Below are 18,009 nucleotides of genomic sequence, written 5' to 3' on the forward strand. Positions count from 1 at the left end.
CAACCTACCCTCTTGCACCATTGCATATTGTTTTGTTATTTTACTCCTAACAAGATATTGTTTGCTGTTCTACGAAATCATAAATACATTTGTTTGTTTACATTCATACATTTCTAAAACAGTGTTATTAAGAAAAAAGGAATTATTGACTATTTTTGCCATTCAATGAGTAAAAATAAGGAATTGTCCCAGTGAATCTTGATAAATAAGACCACAGTTAAAAGGTATTTTTTCAAGCACCTTAATCTGAAGATTGAGTTTGATTAAAAGAGTGGTAAACAATTTCGACTGGTGTTATTCTGGACTCTAAAACAATGCCTCAGTGGTTGAAATAAGTTTTATTTTATTGTTGGGGAAAATACGAATCAAAACTGTTTTAACACGTGAGAATGTTCACATGTATGCTATGAGTATTTGCATTGAAATATTGAAATACCTTGCTAAAAGAAAGAAATGTTTTGGGAAAGAAATATTTTTTTCAACCAACCTCTCAAAGAATAATATTAATTGTTACATTTAAAAGCATACGGACCATAATCTCTGGGTAAGTTTTGTATTAAAAAATAATATGGTATGCTTAAACGTTTGTATAACTTTTTATTTTATCATTTACTTATCAAACACTGTTTTGTCATAGTAGTTAACGCAAGGATCACGTAAAGGTAGAATTTGACTTCTTTTCTCCCATTCCTTGAACCTTATTGGTCCATTACTCGTCTTGTTAAGTAAAACAATGCTTTTAAATGGATATTTTCAATTCTAAGAACTGAACTGAAACGGCTAGTTAAAAAAAAAAACCCCACCGCACTGTAATTTTCTGGTGTAACTCTATCGTCAGCGACATTCTCTTAACTTAAATTTCTCTTTTGATACAAATTTCGGGTTCAGTAGCACCTAGGCTGGGGCTACACTTGTAATTTTTAGGCTAACCAACGAGACTGATAGAACATGCCACACTAGCAATAAAAATCGTCCGTGTCCGTGATCCGCACTCCCCCCCTCCTCGCTCACTGAACAGTGAATCATTTGTTGGTGTGCAGAGATGGATGTTAGACAAAGGAAAAAGTTGGCGGTATTATATTATTTGTATAAAAAACCAAGACGAGAAGGTTAAACGAAGACATTGGTTACACCCCTCCTTTCCTTTACCAATCCTTTCGGGCTCCGCCACAGTGGCTCTGCAGATCCCCATGTTAACCTTATGATTATTCATATTTAATGGGAATTAAAGAATTTAGCCAGCTTTTTCAACTAAAAGAGTTGGTTCTATGATATGCAAAAGCATTAAAAATTTATAAGATTTACCAACAGGGTGCACCACTATTATTTTGTTCATTATTTATGAAAAGGGCTCTCCACACTTGCGCCATTCCCTGTTTCGTTCCAAACACTCCACTAGTGCGCCACAAGCTTCCACCGTTTAATCCCACTCCCCACTTGCGCCACCTATTCAACTCTAGAACCACTCAGGCAGAAACTTTCTACACTTACTACTTACTAGTACTTACTAGAACATGTAAATCCAATAAGTAGGCAATCACTTTAACACTGCATAATTTGTTTTTAATTACACACCACCATACCATGGTTTAAATCCATGTGTGAAGCCCCTGAGCTGTTGGACATAATGTAAAACTAAATTACTTACGTAATTCCCGTCACAGCTCAATAAAAGAAGCTTTTATTGAGCTGTGACGGGAATTACGTAAGTAATTTAGTCTTACATTATACCATGGTTCCTGGCATAAATATGTATTTGTAATATCGTGTGACTAATATTGTGATACGACTTTACCGAGCAACGCCACCGTTCTTCATGTGTTGTTTAAGTTTCGTCATGAGATGGAAGGTAAAACCGTTCTTAATTAAAATTGTAAATCCACGTAACAAACGTTTCTCCATAACAAAACTGACACTATAAACACCCCCGCACTGTTTTGATGGTTACTAGAGAGATACTGACAAATGTGAGGGTAGGTTTGTACTTAAAAATATAGGAGAGATTAAATTCAAACGAATTATGGATTTACTGCTGCCTCAAAACTTAGCACCACATATCAACTGCAGTACATCAGCCTAAAACGAGGAATTGTATTAGGTACCTATTTAAAACAAAATCATGACATAACCGACAGCTTCCAAGAGACGTGTATGTTGTAGTAATTCAAAGTTGTGATTAGAAATTTGTACAGCAAAGCCAAATGTTTGTAAACATTAGTTCTCCTGAAATTTGAACACATGTATATTATAAAATCTCTTTATTTTGCAAACATCTATTTTAGGCCTATATATATAAATACAATTTGAGTTTTGTCTGTACATTGCTCAGAATCATAAATTTGTAGGTTATTTTTACGTTTTATACATTAAAGAAGCCGAAACAAGTCTCATCTAAATTTCTGTCTGTCTGTCTGTCTGTCTTTCTGTAACACTCAAGATGGCATTTTACGCAATCTTCTCCAGGAAAACGAGAGTACATATCAAGATCCAAGTCATTTTAATGTATTCACTGGATTGGCGAGAGTGTCTTTAGCCATTAAAATATGGCCTCACTACTTAGTAAATAAAATTACGGACGTTCAAAAATGCAGTTTTGTGCGATGTTTGTCAAGTTTTCGTCCAATTTTTATCACATAATGATCTATGAAATAACGAACAGCTGTTCGGATCAAGATTATTTTTTCTAGCTGTCACTGATATGTTTACAAATGTTGTTTACAAATACCGCAACCATTTCCGATCACGTTTTGAAGGTAAATCCCATCCAAGTGACATTAAAAACGTTGTCTTACATAACGGATTTAATTAATCGCAAGTGGAATAATATAGTGTAACCGTAAATGAAATAATTAATAACTAGGCATCATCCAGGTCAGGAACCAGAGATTCTTTGTGTGTAAAATTGTTCTTGAGTTTTGATAACCAGAAAGAAGACCTTGAATCAGTTTTGTATTAGGGCTCATATTAATGATCGTCGCCAATAGCCAATAGCTTACTATAGTTCGGCCGCTTAGAAAGCGACCTCCTCCAGCATTGGTTTAGCATTAGCGCGCAGGTCGTTTTCTGCGGCCGAACTATAACAAGGATTCCACTGATTGACGGCGCTTCAATGGTGGTTGTGTAAAGTAAAAAATCACAACTGCAGTGGGTGATTGTAACAGAGGTTTACGGTTTATGGATGATGCTAAACTCGCTTTTCCAATGTGTCACTTTCTGGTTCTTTTCCTTAGAACCGTTGGTAGCAGCAAGAATCATTTTTAAGTACCAACACATCAATGTAATTTACAAATTAGTTATCGTTGGTGTTCACCTTATTTATACAGTCGTATTATAGCCGTACTCAATTTAATTGATGTCTTAACTGTATAAGTTTTGCTTTTTCTGTCTGGGTTCAAAATTTTAGTTTATGCTAAGAAAATGATAACTCATTTAAGTAAAATATTTGTTTAACAAACCATCATAAATTGTTTATGATTTACGTTGTTCATGTATCAATAGTTTGTGGCCTATTTTGGTAATTTTTATTATGAATTACCAATCTAAATTGTCTATAGTACTTCATTTCATATATTAAGACGCCATTTCGACAGCATTTCGGGTCATCTTCGGTCCAAGCAAATATAGATTAATATGATAAAATTTGATGACAATACAAATTTCAAATACTAATTTTATATGTACTTTGTTCTGCTTAAAACGTAGCAAATTTCCTAATTAAGTTCTGTATTTTTGTGTGTATGTCTGTTGGTAACGCATTTATGTCCGTATTTCTCAGTGTCACGAAAAGGACAAGAGCACCTTGATAATTAAAATGTCAACCCAAATAAAGTGTTAAATGGTGAGGTTGAGGTAGTACTTTAAATACTTTGAACCATTGTAGGGAGTAACTTTCAACTATAGGCCTAACTTAGGGCTATGCCTCATAGATCTAGGCCTGTAAAGCTTTTTAGCGAATTTCCCATATAGGGAATAAGCTATTACCGTAGGTCTCATGGTAAGACCTAGACTCGGGACCGATTTACTTTTTCGTTTTGAGGTCCCCAGAAGCCAAAAACACCATCCGTTCAAATTCATATATATATATATATATATATTTATATATTTGTCCGTTAGCGCGATAACTCGAGCAAATATGATCCGATTTTGATGAAATTTGGTACAAACGCGTAAACCTACGTTTATTCGAACGAGTTCGCGAACCAGCATAATCGGACCATGGGAACAGGGGGTTATGGGGGGTTTTATGGGGTAAAAATGGGTTTCCCCAATAAAAAAAAATTTTGCAATTTCTTTCTCAAACCATTTTGTAGAGCTTAAAAAAGAAATAATTTAGTATATTTAAGCGCTGTTTTATGCCTAACAGTCACGGAGAAAATTTAAAAAAAGTGTAATTTAAAATTCCCATGTTGTTTTTATGGAGAAAATGAAAACTGTTGTAGTTTACTTGTTTATGTGTATATGTTGATAAAATTTGGCAAATTTATTTATTTCATTTTATACTATTGACAAATGGTCAAAAAACACTTTTTACCTTCCCCGTAGCAGCAAACCTAAGCTCTGGTTAAATCTAATGTTATTTAAATTGTGAATAACAATTTCTCATTTATAGAAATATTTTAGTAAAAATGTAATCAGACAAGTTGAAATTCGCTTAGTCTGCAGGTTTGCTGCGGCGGGGGTATTTAGTTTTATCATCGGATTTAACATATGGACTAACACGATCCAGGTGACATTTAATTGCGAAGCATGTGTTTTGGCTTGAAACTGTCAGATACTGTATTTGCGAAGGTTTATATATAACTAGTGTCCCTGTTGCTCGAATTCGAGCAATTGCAAAGTATTACAGGCGTTATTTTAAAACGAATATCAACCAAGTCAGCAAATATTTGTAGGAAACTGTTAAATTAACAATCTTATTGACTGTTTACAATTAACATATGCTATTCTTCTCACTTTTGATTTCTGACAACAGCTGGAGTTTCATAACAATTTTTGTTTCCAATGTTAATCTTATGGAGAAATACGAAACTTTAAAGGGCTCCAGGGCCTCACTCTCTGATTATTTCCCTAAAAAGAAAGTTTCCTGCACAACTTCAAGTTACGCTCTTTCCAATGACACTAAAAACATGACAATCGGTTCAGTAGTTTCGGAGGAGTAATTGTCACAAAAAATCTGCTTGCGTATTAAATAAGTACTATAGTTCGGCCGCTTAGAAAGCGACCTCCTCCAGCATTGGTTTAGCATTAGCGCGCAGGTCGTTTTCTAAGCGGCCGAACTATAGTGTACCGGTTGCTTGAATTCGAGCAGTTGCTAAGTATTACAGGCGTTATTTTTAAACGAATAACAGTCATAATTTCTGATGACTTTAACTCAAAGATTATGGAAATACTCAAGATGTAGATAACAGATAATCAACATTTCTTGTAAATATCTTATCATTTTTCAAAAGCTGATCTTGTTTTTTAGTGTTTTCTACAAATAGCCATACCCATCATAGCCGCATTAGGTTGTCCATAATAACGATTATAATTTCCAAAAAAAAACATCATTTTTATATCTTCTCCTTGGTGGTGTTCTATGACTTTCCTATGTTTCCATAGTTTGCTAATTGGCTCTTTCAATGATTACTAAAAAATACAGAACAGTGTTAATTCAGTTTACTTTTTAGTAGGCCTATATAAAATTATCCAGGCTCTCTCGCTTTTTTCCATTGTAATATTTACGCCAACCCAAATTCAAATGGTTAATATTTCATTTCAACCAAGTCAGTAAATGTTTGTAGCAAACTGTTAAAATTAGCAAACTTGTTGACTGTTTACAATCATGTTCTTCTTCTCACTTTTAATTTATGACAACAGCTGGAGTTTCATAAAAATTTTTGTTTCCCATGTTAATCTTATGGAGAAATATGAAACTTTAAAGGGCCCCAGAGCCTCAATCTCTAATTATTTTCCTAAAAAGAAAGTTTCCTGCATAACTTCACGTTACGCTCTTTCCAATGACACCAAAAACATGTCAATCGGTTCAGTAGTTTCGGAGGAGTAATTGTCACAAAAAACCTGTTTGCGTATTAAATAAGTACTAGTTATGTACGGTTACTTTCAAGTCTTGCGCTAATTCATCTAACTGCAATAAATTGAGTGAAATTATACATATTTTGAGCATTTAGCATTGTTTAAAGATTAATAAGTGTAAAAACAATAATGATATTAATTGTGTTAGTTACCAAATATGGATTATTCAATGAATAACATATTTTCCATACCGTACGTCATTGGAGATAGTATGTTATCTGGTACCTCTTCCATTGGAAGCACCTTTAAATAGTATTAAAATCGTATTGGTGGATCTTTTGTAGTTAAACACTTCCGTGGTTTCATCAGTGTAATGCAGATTAATCTATGATTTTATTTGAAAAAAAATTATCTGTTTTTTGGGAAGACACGTTCTAACTTCAAAGGGAGGTATATCCGTTACAGTGTAAGTGTGATTTTTCCTTCATCACGTCGCGTCAGTTCATATCAATCAATCAATCAATCTTTATTTGCCATAAGGACACATTTACATATCATTGACAAAGTCTATTTGCAGTTTTCAAACCAAGTCATAACATAAACAACAAAATACTCTTACAGGCCAAATATTACTATCAACATTCAACTCATTCACATTCTTAACTGAAATTAAAGGACAATTTCTCCCAGTTTAAAATAATCATCCAGACTATAAACTGTATAAATAATCATCCAGACTATAGTACTTCTGTGCCAATGAATAACCCCCTAGCACAGTTTTGAGAAATTGGTTGTGGGGTTACTGTTAAAGCTGGAATTCCTTGACATGGGGGATGTCATTTAGTTGTTTCAGCGTTATCAATTACATAAAGTTGTCAATATAATCTCTCTACGGAATGTTATGTGTAGTAGAATATACTTGAAATGAAGTTGGCTTTTATTCTTGAACTGTTAGAGGCCTTATCATTTATGTGGACGTGCAGATTCATTGGCAACAAATAATGCAAATGACATAGCAACTAGAACTAGTAGAATAATAGTAACTAGTAGAGGTTGAAGATACCCAACGTCAGTCTGAAGAAAAGTCTGAAGACAAGAAGCAGCTAAGTCATCAAATCCACCCTCACCATAGACGGGAAATGTCGATGTATGCTCACAGGCACAACAACACTATCCTATACTGTCGCTAACAACGTGAAGATCACACAAATCGGTTTCACAACACAGAAGAATAATATGTAGTGTAGGCGGCACGAGTTTGAAACACGTTCACTTTGTCCACTGCAGCACGAGAGTACTAATCACCCTTACATCGGAGCCAAACAATAATACATCCATTCATCTGCGGTGGTATACCTCGACTGACTTCCCTTGTGCCCGCTCAACGCTACCTGCTACACCTAACCCCTATGGTTCGAGCTCTCCCATTGGCTGCCGAACTCACCCTCGGCTCCCGAACCTCCCCGAAGATATACGAGACGGTTTTGCGTCATCGCATTGGCGCCATCTATACAAGCCTGTCCCAACAGGAAAATTATAGATACTCCTAGACTACATTTTGTCACGTAGGCCAAGTAAATTAATCGAATTATTTTTTATATTAAATATTATCAAATTACCCGTCACAGGTTTGGACTGGTACGGTACAGCAGGGGCCTGTTTCATAAAACTACTAGTCTAGTATTTACTAGTCCATGGACTAGTAATACTAGTGTATTTTACAAGTCTACGTTTCAAAAACCTACTAGTGTAAAATACTAGTTACTAGTGTAGGGACTAGTATTACTAGTGTTTTTTTTTTTTTTTAAGAGGTTGGCGGCCTCTTTTAACCTTGCATTTGCCCGTCCACATAGACTACAGGTCTGTGCGTGGAACGTAACCAGCAAAGCAAGGGGTGAGCCGGTACAGTTCAAAGGTGAACTGTACTGATAAAAGTTAGTGGCAGTGACCAGGATCCGAACCCACGGCACTTCTGCCTTGGGCCCGAAGTCCGCGACGCTACCGACTGATTAGACCGTCTTCTAGTCCAGCCGCCACCGACTCACTAAAAGCTTTTACTAGTGGTTTTATCGAATTTCCCATATAGGGAATAAGCTATTACCGTAGTACTCACGGTAAGACCTGGACGCGGGACAGATTTTTTTTTTCGTTTTGAGGTCCCTAGAGGCCAAAAACACCATCCGTTCAAATTCCTTTATATATATATATATATATATATATATATATATATGTGTGTGTGTGTGTGTGTGTCCGTCAGCACGATAACTCGAGCAAAAATGATCCGATTTTGATGAAATTTGGTACAAACGTGTAAACGTACGTTTATTCGAACGAGTTCGCGATCCAGCATGAAAGGACCATGGGAACGGGGGTTTACGGGGGGTTTTATGGGGTAAAAATAGGTTTTTCCCATTTTTGACCCAAAAAACATAAAATTTAGCAATTTTTTCCCAAACTATTTTGTAGAGCTTAAAAAAACAAATAATTTAGTATATTGAAGCGTTATTATGCGCCTAATGGTTACGGAGAAAATTCCAAAAAATTGTAAATTTAAAATTCCCATGTTATTCTTGTGGAGAATAAGTAAACTGTTGTAGTTTGCTTGTTTGTGAACATATTTTGATCAAATTTGGAAAATGTTTTTATTTCTTACTAACTATTCACATTTTACAAAAAAAAAAAAAAAAAAACAGTTTTACCCTCCCTGATGCAGCAAACCTAAGTACTTGTTAAAGTAATTCTATTTAATTAAATCAAGAATAAATGTTATATTTTTAAGTAGACATTTCAGTGTAAATCCAATCAGTCAAATGGAAATTCGCTTAGTCTGCAGGTTTGCTGCGGCGGGGGTATTTACTAGTGTAGACAGCAATGTGTTTCATAAAGTTTTACTCTTGTAAATTACACTGGTTAATACTTGCCATTTTCTAACAACCTCTCTACACCCGTATTATTTGAAGTAGACTAGTATTTTTGGAAAGAGAGTTATTTAATTACTCACATCATTTAAAAAAAAAATGAATTATTAAGTTCTTTTTGTAAGTGTGAATTGGCTCACGTTTGCAATTTAAGATAAAAATAGATCTGTGAGTGCCAAAATGATAATTATTATTAGATATAAATTACATTCAATAAACGTGGCGTAGTACAAAATGAGTGAAATTGAATTTTACAATGTGTGTACAATCTATTAAAATTAATTATAACTAGTGTACATGTTGCTCGAATTCGAGCAATTGGAAAGTATTACAGGAGTTATTTCAAAACGAATAACATTCATATTTACAATGAGTTTAAAAGAGTCAACTCTAAGATTACCGGTGTGTTACTCAGACCATGTTTATCTTCGTTATTGATAAACTTAAAGCATTCCGGCCGGTTTTCTCCTTCTCAAAATGCCTCGCTGTACAGGCAACACAGGTAATCGATAGAGGGCCAAAGAACGAAAAGTCGTTTTGGGGTAGGGTTAGGGCGCATTTGTAACCTAATAGTTGAGGTTGACCAGGGTCAAGTGCTGACTATGATGAGTTAAGCCTATTACGCGCCACTGTTCTGTAGCTGCGGTCGTTATCACGATTACGCCTCCTGTCTATGTTTCGTTTTCGTCGCGTCGGAGGCATTTAAAAGAAAAAACAACAAATAAACAAATTATAGCTTCACAAAACAATTAACGATAAACCCACAAATTTAAGTTACAACCATGCTAACACGATCCGTCATAGTGACACAAAACAACGATAAATACATACATTTAAGATACAACCATACTAACACGATCCGTCTTGGGGGTTATGTTTACACAAACTCAAATAGTAAATAAAATGTACTCAATGCGTTTCATTGAATTGAAAAATAAATAACAGCAATTAAATTACAGCTGATCAAAATGTAAACAATTATGATATCCATAAGGATAACATGGGAACTTTCAAAGCCACTGGGGCAGAGCCCAAGGGACGTTTTCAAAAATGTAAGGCCAGTTTGCAAATCTACGCAAAACGCTCTTTCCAATGAGACGTCAATGGATAAAATCGGTTAAGAAATGGCGGAGGAGTTCAACCGCCAAAGTTTCATGTAGCGTATTAATAATTATATGGATAACAAGTTATCAATTTTTTTTTAATTTTAGTCTAATTTTACTCGAGTTAAATTTTATGGTTATATCAACTATTTAGCTATCACAGAGAAAAGATTTTTAAGCTTTGAGAGAAACCAAATTAAAACCGCATACCGTATTGCATACAAAGATGTACAAAAATGTATCCTAAGATTGCAACATTAATCAGATTATTTTACAACCAAGGCTCTCGGTTTTGTTTAAAGACATTTTAATAGGAAATATTAGGGGAGTATTTCATTTGGTCCAAAATCGTTTGGTCCAACAGTTGTAAAACTGTTCGTTTGGTCCAAAATCGTTTGGTCCAACAGTTGCAAAACAGTTCGTTTGGTCCAAAATCGTTTTATCATCCAGTTGGGGAGTATTTCATTTGGTCCAAAATCATTTGGTCCAACAGTTGTAAAACAGTTCGTTTGGTCCAAAATCGTTTGGTCCAACAGTTGTAAAACAGTTCGTTTGGTCCAAAAGTACAGGCAAAACCAGAAGTACAATTTTGCATTGTGGAGTAAACTTATGAAATAGACTGTACGTAGGGAGTATTTCATTTGGTCCAACAGTTGTAAAACAGTTGGTTTGGTCCAAAAACGTTTGGTCCAACACTCTAATACGAGTTCGTTTGGTCCAAAAGTATGAACTATTGCGTCCCTCACATTGAAGGCGTTCAAATAATCACCGTCACGTCGTCAACCCAACCGCCTGCCTTCCGAGGCCTATTTGCTGTTTTGTGTTATGTTTCTAAATAATTGATATGTTTGCATTTATACACACGTACATATACATATATTTATTTATATATAATGTGCTTGTGTCCTGTTTACTTTGTATCCCCAGTCAATCTTAAAACAACGCGTTTTAATTCCCTAGATTTGTGGATAAACATTGACTTTCCTTTGAGTTTGCATTTGATGTTAAACAGATGGTTTATTTAATTTATCTATATATTAAATTCAATCTATGTTTGTCGTGGATTTGTCATGGTATTTGTAACAATCATGTAGTTAATAATACAAATATATAAAGTGAATTTCTCAGTGAAGATATATCCTATTTGCAAAACTTCCCAAAATGTTATGTTTACTCCCCATGAGAATCGTGAATAAATTATTGAAAAAAAAGAGTTTGAATTTGTTGTTCCTTATTGGCGATGGTATTATCTTCACCATTAACTCTATCTATACAGTGTGGTCAAAAAATGTGGGGACATATTTTACCTAGTGATTCCTTGGTTCAAAATAAAGAGAAAATCAAGTATAAAAGCTGGGTTTTCCTAGGCGCGGAGTCGGCGAGCGGAGAGAGGAACGCGGAGAGCGGAATTGAAATTAACATGGCATTCCGCTCCGCTTCTAGGTAACAGTAACATTAAATTGCCTAAGACAAGTGGAGTCCGCTCTTCGCGTTCCTCTCTCCGCTCGCCGACTCCGCGCCTAGGAAAACCCGGCTTAACATTTTTTTCAAAAATCGCTTCGATAACCAGATATCCGCCATTTTGTATTTTTTACATAAACATTCTTATCTTTTAGTATTTTATACAGATCTTTCTGAAACTTGGTATATATGTTAAGGTAGAAGATACACGTATTAAAAAAGTTCATCTTGATTCAACCTAAAATTTCAAAATGGTGGCTTATTTAAAATTTTTAAACTTAAATTCCTTGAAAATGGCTGGTTTTATGAAAAAATGTTAAGTACACTTTTATTTATCATTTTTATTTATCTATCAAACGGTACCAAGTTCAAAAAGATCAAATGAGAAAAAGCTGAAATATTACGATTTTTATTTGTTAAATGGGGCAAACCTGACAAGCTTAGCCTTTTCTACCTACCCCATTTTACAACTAAAAACCGTAATATTTAAGCTATTTCTTATTCGATTTTTTTGAACTTGGTATCGTTTGATAGATGAATACAAATGCAAAATAAAAGTGTTCTTGACATTTTTTCATAAAACCAGCCATTTTCGAGTAATTTAAGTTTAAAAATTTAAATGGCCACCATTTTGAAATTTTAGGTTGAATCAAAATGAACTTTTTTCTAACACGGGTCTTTTATACCTTAACATACATACCAAGTTTCATAAAGATCGGTTGAAAATATTAAAAGATAAAAATGTTTATGTAAAAAATACAAAATGGCGGAAAGATAATTTTGGGAACTAGGGAATGTCGAAGCCATAATTTTAGTTTAGGGTCCCGGTTTTTTAGAAATTAACTTTTAATTTGTTTAAAGTCTAGCAGCCGACGCTAAAATTCTAAACTAGCATTTGGTATGATATAATTTGCTTAACATAACAGCTGTAAACATTCAGCGTTTGTGACACAAATTCAGCATTTGGATAAAAATGAAAAGACATACTAAGGGTTGACTTTTATACTATGTGTAATGGTGATCATTGATACGTTCAATTCTTCGGAAAGAGGATGACAGATTAATTAAATATGAATAAAGTAAGGCAATCTTTGAATTGTTTTAGTGCAATATAATTTGTTTTAACTAACAGCTGGTTGAATATAAAAATATTCTATAGAACTATTAGGTTATTTTATTTACTCTGATTTGGTCATTGATTATAGGAAATAAGTAAGACTAGTAGATATAATTAGACCACAGAGATAAGTAAAACCATTGCTGTATACAAATCGAGGCTCTGTACACGAGTCTTAAAAGAAAAGGATATGCAAATCATTTTACTGCTCCACTTTTTTAGGAAAGAGTTAGAAAATAACAATATTTACATGTATTAATTCGTCTTGGTAGCTTTTTGTTTACAATAAATGTTAGTCTGCTTACAATTTGTTTGGATTAGGCTCATAGAAAAGGAGATAAAGAATAATCGGGAATAACGATTTTGAATTACCACCATAACCTCAGCCGGGTTTTATCCAAAGATAAACTGATGGATTACATAGATTGAACACAGCGGCATCTTTGACTTAGGATACTGCAATTAATTAGACAAACCATCCTTTTATGAATTAAAAAAAAAGATTGTGTTTTAGTTGTGGTTGCGTGTGGGGGCGCTGATGTAGGCAAAATATCACTTTTATTTCAACTTTAAATATATTATACTTTTAATAAATCAATATGGGAAATTACGATGTAGGTTAATACAATAGGTGGGTAATTATTACAGATATTAGAACTGATAACGGTATGGATTATTAACATAGATAATTACGTCACTAGCTTTACTAGCGTGTTTGATTTTTAAATTCCTTCAACGTGTGACCAGTTCTTTTTTCAAATGAATGTTATTTTAACCAAACAGCAAATTCAAAACAAACTACAGTATATGTTATTGTTTTTACTTTTCTTAGTTTACTCTTATTTATTTAGCAATTGATTCAGCGAAATTGATACGTTTAATGATGTTAGGATACCAAAGTTATATTATGTGTAGCCCTACTGTGAATTTTATTGGATAATATCGTTTTATTTTAGGTAGTTTTTATTCAGACCTACTGGAAACTGTGTATAGAATGAGTAATTGAATTGTGGTGATAATAATTATGGAAGAGGCAGGTATGCGATGGAAGGTGTATTTTTCTAGGATTCGTGGAAAGTGGTATTGTTGACTAGGTCTATACACTTCTATTACTATTACCATTGACTATTGGATACTCAATTATTATATTAATAGTCAAAGCTATTACTCTCTACAGTAGGCTACTCATAATCAGTGTGCGAATCGGCCGCAAATCTGACTTCAACGCTTTTCACATCGTCACAATTGCTGTTTTATTGTAAAATTATCGGGTTTAAAATGCATATCGTATAGGCCTATGACGGAATAAAACATATTTGGCCACGCAACATTTGTTTACAAGAGGATTTTTTACAACAGCATGAAAATATTTTGTCTTTATACGTGTTAAAAAACTAGCTGTTCTCAAATGTACACAGTTTTAACTGACTATTCAATTACCTTTTACCTTTTACCTAGGTCCTCTTCTCCATAGTCGTTGAGACCAGGGAATCGTCAAAAATTCTTGTTTTTTCTTTTTCTTTCTTCTTTGGATATTGTTATGTATTGTTGTAGGGTGTGTGGTCTTCGAAATATTCATTTAGACTATAGTAAGGTTTGTTGATTAAGTATTGTTTCAGTTTTTTTTAAGAAAAGAGTATTTGAATCTATTGATTTCAGGTTGTTTGGCAGTGTGTTAAATATTTTAGTTCCTATTATTTTTTGATTTCTGCTAGTTTTAGTGAGTCTGTGTGGTTGTAGATTGTAGTTTGTCTGTAAATTTCTGAGGTTGTAGTTATGGCAATTGTTTCTGGTTTGGGGGGGTCATTTTTTAGGAATTTCATTATTTCTAGGATGTACAAGGAGGGTAAAGTTAGGATTTGGTTGGTTGTGAAAAAAGGTTTGCAGTGTTCCCTATATTGCAGTTGTTCAATTGATCTCACAGCTCTTTTTTGAAGTATTAGTAGCTTTTGTAGATGGTAGTCTGCTGCTGAGCCCCAGGCTATGATGCCATACCTCAAGTGACTTTCGAATAGGGCAAAATATGCTATTTTGGCTGTACTCTTATCAGTCACTGACCAAATCCTTCTTATTGCAAAGAGTGTTGTTGACAATTTCTTTTCCAGGTTTTCTATATGTAGGTGCCAGGACAAGTTTTTGTCCAGGGTGATACCGAGGAATTTGGTTTCTGTTGCCATTGTGATCGAGGTGCAGTTTGCAGGTGGGTTATGGTCAGGTTGATTCGATGCTGTAAAGTTTATGTTGACAGTTTTTGATGTGTTGATTTTGAGGTTTAGTGAAGAACATATTTCTGATGCCAGTTTTAGGGTTTTTTCTGTTTCAGCATGGTTTGTAGATGATGTTGGATAAATGATGGTGGTGTCGTCAGCAAACATTATGCAAGTTTTATCTGGTGTTAGATAATTTGGGAAGCTATTGATGTATATCAAGAAGTAGAGGGGTCCGAGTACAGATCCTTGAGGAATTCCTCGTTTAGTTAGTTGAGTGGGTGATTTAGTTTTTGTTTGTATTTTATTTATCTGGTAAATTATTTCAACCTGTTGTTGCCTATCTTTGAAATAGTCTTTAATCCAATTTAGTGCGTTTCCTTTTATATTAATTTGGTATAGTTTGTCAAACAGTATATCTCTAGTAAAAGTTTAATTAACGGAACTAAGATATAGTGAGTGGTGCGGATTTGAACCAGAGACCCATCACATGAGAAGCGAAAACTCTACCTCTGAACTACGCCCTGCAATAGCGCATATGCCATGTTTTGGGAACGCGTCAAGGACTCCCGACTGCAAAGACTCCCGACTGCAAACCCTACCGAACGGTGACGTCACGGCCGACTACCCCTCTCTCTATCTGAGTGGAGCGGGAGAGAGTCGCTGCGGCAACACCCCCCCCCCCCCAGTCCAGCCGATGGCTTACCCTCAAACGTAATTCTCTGTTGCAACCCCCCTAGGTCCAGCCGACGGCTTAACCTCCACACGCAATTCCCTGCGGCAACGTCCCCGGTCCAGACAACGGCTTATCCTCCACACGTAATTACCACTAAATTAGCAATTTATTTTGAATCAGTTTTTACGCATACCAAGCCTTACACATATATTTCCGCGTTGAAAGATTAGAATAACTTATTAGAATTATTAAACTATTCACCCGAAATCTTTTTGTTGTTCATTGCAAAATATTGATGAACTGGGGACAATATATGATATCAACATATAATTTATATAAAATAAATAGATAAAGTATTATGACATAGCTGTATAAAAAAACGTTTAATTGACCTTAACTGATATGAAATAAAGTTTACTCCTAGTAAATAATAAAAACTGATTATTGGGAACGTGTTGAAGTTTGTCAGTTAGTATGACAAACACGTGTAAACTAAAAACAAAGATTGAGTTGCTGTTTAGGCTTTTGAATAAGACACTATGAATAAGCATGCTTGTTGTTTTAATGTAAACAGGCCGGAGCTCCAACAGCACACTGGATGTAGCCTACAACGTTACGCAGCTTATTTGTAGCATACCGGTACTAGTAAAATATTTAGAATAAATGGTTTGCTTAAGTGGTGAGTTTATTGATTATAATACCGTGTAGATTATGGTAGGAAATGTAGATTCTATTATCTTTGGTAAAATTAACTAATGTAACTTATGCCTTATGCCCTAGATCGCCTAGGCCTACGGAGTTTTCACGCCTACCAGAATAAAAGAAAGATAATTTTCTAAACGAAGCGGTAGGCCTGCAACTGATTTTTCTTTCTGTAGGCTACTATTCACTTCAGTAGTTTAAACGTTTTAAACAATCGTAACGGTTATTTATAGAATTTATAATTGCAGGCTTAAGAATACGTAAGCTAGTAAGCCAGTTGAATTCACGAACAAACATGGTTCGTTAGTATTTTAAAGTCATTCAATACGAATAAAACTCATGAAAAGTCCTTTAAAATGTTTAGGGTCATATCAAAGAAGAGTAGATATAATATAGCAATATGACCTCACTTTCGGCGTTTTAGAGGCACTTTTAGGGCACTTTTTATAGGGGAAAAATGAGAAAAATGAGTGGCTCATTTTTTTGGCCACTTTTTTAAAGACCCAGCTCTCGACCTATACACCTCTATATAAATTTTCTACTTTTTCAATACTGAAAAAACAAGCCTGGAAAATGGCTCATTTTTTTGGCCACTTTTTTAAAGACCCGGCTCTCGGCACGCGAACTCGGGTGCGCTCCCCCAGTAGCAAATTATAAGTAACTAAATGTTTTTTTAAAGTTTTTGAAATCTTTTAAATACCTTTCAAAATAATTTAAAAATACTTTTAGTTGACAAATGAAAACGTTTTAAAAACTTTTTAAAAATCATTTTAAATGTTTAAAATAATTTTTAAAATGATTTTTAAAATCATTTTGAAAGTTTAAAAAATCATTTTAAAAGTATCAAAATACAATTTATAACATTTTAAAAACGTTTCAAAAATTATTTTCAAAGTAGTTTTAAAATGATTTTTTTTGATAATTTTAAATGTTTTCAAAACTAGTTTAAATGTAATAAAATCATTTTAAAAAGTCACAAAACAGTCAATTTTATTAAAATAATAGATTTGAGACATTAAATTTGCTAAAAAAATATACTTTTAATATATTTTAAAACGGTTTTTTTAATAAAAATTTCAAAGATTTAGTAGGCCTTAGAAAATTCAATACCTACATTTTGTAAAGAAATTAATCGCCGTTGATATAGTCATCTTGTAGTGAAATATTATTTATACATCAAAATTAGCCTGTGTTGTTATGTAAAAATATCAGTAAAGAACTTGGGTTGCATAAACAAAATGCATCTTAAAATACTCTCTTTAGTAACAGTGTCGGTAGGTAAAACGTTTCTTATTTTTGAAGAATATAATTGTAACAGGATACTTAAAAAAGTAACAAACGGTTTGATTATGTTTAATATCAATAATAAAATTTATACACTCCAGCTACAAGAAAGATCTTACAAACATAATTAATACAATGCAAGTAAAAAATCAAAATCATACATATTACAAAATTTTAAAATTTAAGAATATTTAACACCAAAGTTAAGACAAAAACGTAATTATTTATATATAGGTATAACAAAATTTACTTCTACCACAAATATAATGAAAAAAAGAAAATATATCAACAAAATCACGTGGTTAATTTGTTAACAAAATTTAATTTAGCATGTACATCAAAATTTGCCTGTGCTGTTATGTAAAAATAACAGTAAAGAACCTGGGTTGCATGAAATGCATCTTAAAATACTCTCTTTAATAACAGTGTCGGTAGGTAAAATGTTTCTTATTTGAAAAATATAATATTTACAGAATATTTTAAAAAGTACAAAATGGTTTGATTATGTTTTAATATTAATAATATA

This window comes from Macrosteles quadrilineatus, unplaced genomic scaffold (genome assembly GCF_028750875.1).
Source record: "Macrosteles quadrilineatus isolate MER2022 unplaced genomic scaffold, UCM_ALF_1.0 Scaffold_3__2_contigs__length_128488019, whole genome shotgun sequence".
Lineage (NCBI taxonomy): Eukaryota > Metazoa > Arthropoda > Insecta > Hemiptera > Cicadellidae > Macrosteles > Macrosteles quadrilineatus.